General features: G+C 39.9%; 1 long non-coding RNA gene across 1 annotated transcript; it reads right to left on the bottom strand.

Annotated features, from left to right (window-relative positions):
- Positions 1-872: 872 nt before the first annotated feature.
- LOC127957861 (uncharacterized) lies at positions 873-3,050 on the bottom strand. Its single transcript, XR_008153872.1, has 5 exons — positions 2,819-3,050; positions 2,255-2,420; positions 1,424-1,639; positions 1,277-1,341; positions 873-1,191 (listed from the first exon to the last, which is right to left on the bottom strand). It is a non-coding gene; the product is annotated as an uncharacterized LOC127957861 (long non-coding RNA).
- Between the last annotated feature and the right edge of the window lie 3,087 nt (positions 3,051-6,137).

The raw sequence follows: 6,137 nt of genomic DNA, 5'->3' as shown, positions 1-6,137 counted from the left end.
GACCTGAAATGAATTGGAATTACATAGTAATTAAACTGAAATCAAAAAGAAAAAAAAAATGCCTATTTATATTTCTTAATTGTAGGAATGACAAATTGTATATGTCATTGTAAAACTTTATATTGAATTATTAAATTACTGATTAACAAGCACCTGTTTATATTCCTTCATTGTAAAATGAAAGATGTATATAACACTTAATAATGAATTATTAAATCATTAATTAACAAGTCTCCTAGTCACAGCCAATGATAATATTCTTTCCAAAACTGACACACCATAAAATAAGACACACACAGCAGTTGGTGATTGTTGACTTTAATAAATAATAAAACATAAAAACATGGTGTTGCATGTGGGTTAATCACATTTACTGTAGTTGAATAATTTTACTACGTAAAATAAATGAAATGTTACGGACTATAAAAATATAAAACTGCCTTTCAATTTTGTGTTCGACAAAAAAATTTGCAGAAGCATTTTGTCCATCACATTCTCTAAAAATGCATGCATGTCTTGCATAAATTCAAAAACAAATGTCAGTGGCTCTACAAGATCGTCCTTGCTGAACTCGTCACAGAACAATGGTTCCAAGGCCTCAGCAGCTTCTTCATCCTCCATGCACAGTATACCAGGAAGCTGAACTGATCCGAGAAGATCCCTAGAGTTCTCCATGCACCACTGACTGGCAGTTTTAAGATCCTTCATGACACGCACCTAAAGAAACGGCATTGCAAAAGAGGATAAATAAAAATATGCTGAACAATAATGGCTGTAACCCCTCTAACAATACCTACTTTTCGTGGAGACTGAATCACCTGCTTCTTTGATGCAAATTCAGGGGTGAAAAGATCAGTTTCATCTACCTGAAAAACACAAATTCTGAGTTTGAGCCATTACCTTTAGAACTACCTTTTTAAGGTAACTGGTAATTTTCCTGAGGGGCTGCTAAAAGATAACATGTTACCTGTACGTGGAAAGGCTCTTCCTGTTATTGGTAAAAATACAGCACAGGTTTACCTGGTTTGTCATGATAACATGCCATTTTAACCTTATGATGATTCCCAAGTATTAGCTTTTACCGGAGAGATTTCTTCAAACCTCCTTTTTCGCAACCGAAATACAGGCTGCTGCTCACCTCTAAGGAAGGCTTTGGACTCCTCAGCATAGTGGGCAAACAATTTTCCATGTCTGGAAAATAGTGATTGAATATTGAATGTTACATAATTACTTTCTCATGGAAGCTTTAAATATTCAAATCCAAAAAAGAACTTACTGTTCCAGTCTGAAGTTCTCCATTAACATGACGCACCACCATTTCCTCAGCTCTGCCATGTCCAGCTGCTCAAAACATAAAAAAAAATGTAATGCTCTTTGGAAGTTACATTGTCTCAAAGTTACTGAAAACTATTCTAATACTTACAATTGTGTAGTCAAATGGGGCATCCAGCACTATGTACAATGCAGACTTTAAATGAAAAACGGAGTCGGTGCAGGTGTGGATTTACACAGAGCCGATGCAGATCCTGGTACAGGTGAGGACGTGCACTGAGTCTCCTAAGAACAGTTTTACTGCAAGTAGGGCAATGGAAATGGGCCTCTGTTCTGCAGGCCAAATGGCATCTGCATAATCTTTTATCTAGAATTTATAAACAATAAAAAATACAATTTAAACAGAACAGTTAGATCCGACAAAGATTAAATAGCCCAAACATCCAACTTCATAGTACTGTTAGTATATGAGACATATTTCATACTTTACTCTCATACATGCTATCAATCTTTCTCTCATTCGCAAGTATACTAGAGCACACATTATCAAAGCTAATTTCACACATGCTCCATCAAACTCTCGCACACACTACCAAACTTATTCAGTCCGTGCATTATGTACAAATTTTACAAATTTTATACTGAACGTCCTTTCATTTTCTCAAAAAAAAAGAAAAAAAAAAGAATTCAGTTTCATTTTGTGTTTAGGAGAAGTAAAATGAATACATACATTGAATATAAAAAACATAACGAAAAACACAATGATCAGATGATACACGGACTGAATGAGTTTGGTAGTGTGCATGTGAAAGCTTTGATTCTGTTTGAGAGACATTAATTATAGTGGTGCATGAAAGAGTGTTTGATAGTGTGTACAAGAGTAAGTTTGAAGTGTCTTGAATGGTCTTCTAATACATATAGAACCTTTTTGAAGTGCTTCAAAAAGACAAATTGTAATAATTTTAAAATACACTAATCTTACCTTGGAATATGATCGCATTTTTTAAATGGACTTCCCAGTGAGCCTGGACTCTCTTTTTAATCATTGGCTTCAGTGTAGGGCACAAGGGGCAATGATACAATATGCAACAAGATGTGCACTTTGGTATCAAGTGCTTTACACCTGCCAAGACTACGGATTGATGCATCTGTAAGCATAAATTTAGGAGACATAAGTTAAAATAATTCTGATGTGTATAATTTTCCTTTTGTCAATTCTTCAAAGAGTCGTATTCTATATATCACTCATTTTAAAGAACCATCTTTAACAACATTAAAATTACTTGTTATTTTAAAGATTCCATTTTCATAATAAATAATGTAACGGAACACCTCACCCAAAGTCAGTAAAACACTTTTTCCCCCCAACAAATTGAATTTAGATTCCCTCACTAATCCACAAACACAAATGCGATAGATCACACAGAAATCAGGACAGTTTTCGATAAGATTATCTTATAGATTAAAACACTACTTTTACATATATTTAATCTTGTATGAAGATACAGCAAAGTCCTTTGTCTCTGGATACAGTAAATATACTTACAATAATTCATTTGCCGTCGTTGAATCCCCTAACGTACGTTACTTACGTTGAAAGACCTGTGCGTGCAGGATATATCAGATAAATATTAGTGTAGTTTTCGAAACATTTACCTAAAACAACACTTTTACCTCAACTTAATCTTGAACGAATAAAATTAGAGCTGCTCCGATCACGATCGGCCGATCGTTATGTGCATCTCGTCAGTAAAGCTGGTTCTCTAATCAGCGGTTAATTCCCTCAGGTGCCTGATTTCACATATAGCAGCTGTTACTACACAGAGCCATTATTAACTGAGAATATGCGCAAATCCACGTTAATTTTCAGCGTTTATTAGCGCATCTTCTCGGTTAACAACGGCAGTGTGTAGTAACAGCTGCTCTATGTGAAATCACGCACCTGAGGGAATTTACCGCTGAGGCTTTACTGACGAGAGGCGCATTAACGATCGGCCGATCATGATCGGAGCAGCCCTAAATAAAATAAATATACTTACAATAATTTCTGTACCACCTTTAAATCCTATGTATCACGCTGAGTGGCCTGTTCGTGCACTTTAAACAGTGCGCCTGGGTGTGTCTGAGAGTGCATGTGTCCAATTGCGCATGCGTATGTCTGAGAGTGCATGTGTCCAACTGCGCATGCGTGTGTCTGAGAGCGCATCATGTCTGCAGCCAGACCCTCCTCCCCGCGACCGAGATGAAACGGTTAATATCTAACGTTACACAGACTCCGTGTGTGATTCTGAGCCGGTTCGCCATCACTAGCATGTCAGACACGGCGGTCTGTATGTAGTTTCAGAGCTCTTTCTATTTTTACCTCGTGGATCAGTGAAAAAAACACAATATAGACGTTTTTTGAAAAGCAGAAAATACGCCCAACACGCAGCATTACTCAGGCCTCACGGATTTCTGCCTCACAGTCACCTCAAACAAATGCATTTCTTAAATAGACGGTTAATATTAGGAAATACTGTCCTTAAAGCACATGCAAGCGGGAAAAGATACCGTCGATCACCAGGCGGCCTAACGTCAAACACTAACCTCTGCTAAAATACCTTAAAAATGCACTCTTGTTCATGGAATATTCAGAATTACGTGTTCTCAACTTCAAGCCAATACTATACACCACTTGGGCAACATATTTAATTTCTTAAAATTCGTTATTAAAGGCAGACGTTAGAAAAGTAAACCATCTGTACTCACCTCAGGGAGATTTCTAGAACATCTGACGTTCGTCTTGCAATATCACTGTATTACTCAGCCAATCAGCACGCGAACTCCAGCTGCACAGCCAATACTCATGCAGCGTTACTCTTTTATCCATGTATGGGAGAGAGCGCCCATGGAGACAGTGGATTTTTTTTTTTTTAATGTGTGCACCAAGCCTTGTTATAAAATATTAAAGGTTACACATATTTAAAACGTAAGCACAGTTAAATCCCATGGAGACAGTGGATTTTTTTTTTTAATGTGTGCACCAAGCCTTGTTATAAAATATTAAAGGTTACACATATTTAAAACGTAAGCACAGTTAAATTAAAATATGTCTGTCTTCGTTTTTAAGATCACCATGATAATTATTATAATGTAATGAATTTAGTGATTAACTCTGTCTTCATATATATATATATATATAAGTAACAAGAATCATTACAACCAGAAATATTAAATTCTTTAAATGTAAAATATTTAAATATTAAATAAAAATAATTTGACACACACGCTGCTCAGTGAAGCTGGAGAATATGTTGTGTCGTTGCTTGCAAGGTGTTTTAGGTTAATAGGGTGTTGCTAGGAACTTGCTATTTACTATGGATTGTTAAAATGGTTTCGAGCATGTTTTAGCACATGGTCTGTGGTCGTTGCTAGGGCCGTTGCTAGGGTACCCAGGATGGTTGCTAGGGCCGTTGTTAGGGTACCCAGGGTGGTTGCTATGGTAATCAGGGTTTTTGCTAAGGTGTTGCTAAGTGGTTGTCAGGGAACCCTGGGGTAGTTGCTAGGGTGGTTGCTAGGGTCCCCATGATGGTTGCTAGGGCCGTATCTAGGGTATCCAGGGTGGTTGCTAGGATGTTTCTATGTGGTTGCTAGGGTACCCCGGGTGGTTGCAAGGGTCCCCAGGATGGTTGCTAGGGCGGTTGCTAAGGTACACAGGGGGGGTGCTATGGTGTTGCTATATGGTTGCTAGGGTACTTGGGGTGGTTGCTAAGGTGTTGCTAGGCGGTTCCCATGGTGGTTGCTAAGGTACCCAGGATGGTTGCTAGGGCCGTTGCTAGGGTACTCGGGGTGGTTGCTAGGGCGGTTGCTAGGGTCTTCAAGATGGTTTCTAGGTCCGTTGCTAAGGTACCCAAGGTGGTTGCTAGGGTAATCAGGTTGGTTGCTAGGTTGTTGCTATGGGGTTGCTAGGGTACCCGGGTTGGTTGCTAGGGCGGTTGCTAGGGTCCCCATGATGGTTGCTAGGGCCGTTGCTAGGGTACTCAGGGTGGTTGCTAGGGTAATCGGGGTGGTTGCTAGGGTGTTGCTATGTGGTTGCTAGGGTACCCGGGGTGGTTGCTAGGGTGGTTGCTAGGGTCCCCATGAAGGTTGCTAGAGCCGTTGCTAAGGTACCCAGGGTGGTTGCTAGGGTAATTGGGGCGGTTGCTAGGGTGTTGCTATGTGGTTGCTAGGGTACCCGGGGTGGTTGCTAGGGCGGTTGCTATGGTAACCTGGGTGGTTGCTAGGCAGTTGCTACGGTACTTGGAGTGGTTGCTAAGGTGTTGCTAGGCAGTTGCTAGGGTGTTTCGGCTGGTTGCTAGGCAGTTGCTATGGTCTCCTGGGTGGTTGCTATGATGTTACTAGGTGGTTGGTAGTTGTCACAGATGGTCACTATGTAGTTATTATAGAGTTCTTAGCCCATTTGAGCACTTAGCTAATCACTATTAGCATGTAGCTAATCACTGCTAGAATGACTAGCATGTTGGAAGTCCAGTGTGCTAGCATGAGTCAAAAAATCCAACCGCCATGTCTGTACGATGTTCTGGTGCAGAGATATAGGTCGTGCAAAACGGTTGCTAGGGTACTCTGTTTGGTTGCTATGGAGTGGCTTGGCAGCTGCCAATGGTGATACTCCAAAGGCTGCTCGCCAATATAAACCAACCCCCATGCCTCTACGATGTTCTGATGCAGAGATATAGATCTTGCAAAACGGTTGCTAGGGTACTGTGTTTGGTTGCTAGGGAGTGGCCTGGCAGCTGCCAATGATGATACTCCAATGGTTGCTTGCTAATATAAACCAACCCCCATGCTTCTATGTCTTTCAGATGTTAAGATATCTCTCTATACTT

This window comes from Carassius gibelio, chromosome B5 (genome assembly GCF_023724105.1).
Source record: "Carassius gibelio isolate Cgi1373 ecotype wild population from Czech Republic chromosome B5, carGib1.2-hapl.c, whole genome shotgun sequence".
Taxonomy (NCBI): Eukaryota; Metazoa; Chordata; class Actinopteri; order Cypriniformes; family Cyprinidae; genus Carassius; species Carassius gibelio.
The sequence above is the reverse complement of the archived record's forward strand: the minus strand, read 5'-3'. Positions and strand labels throughout refer to the sequence as shown.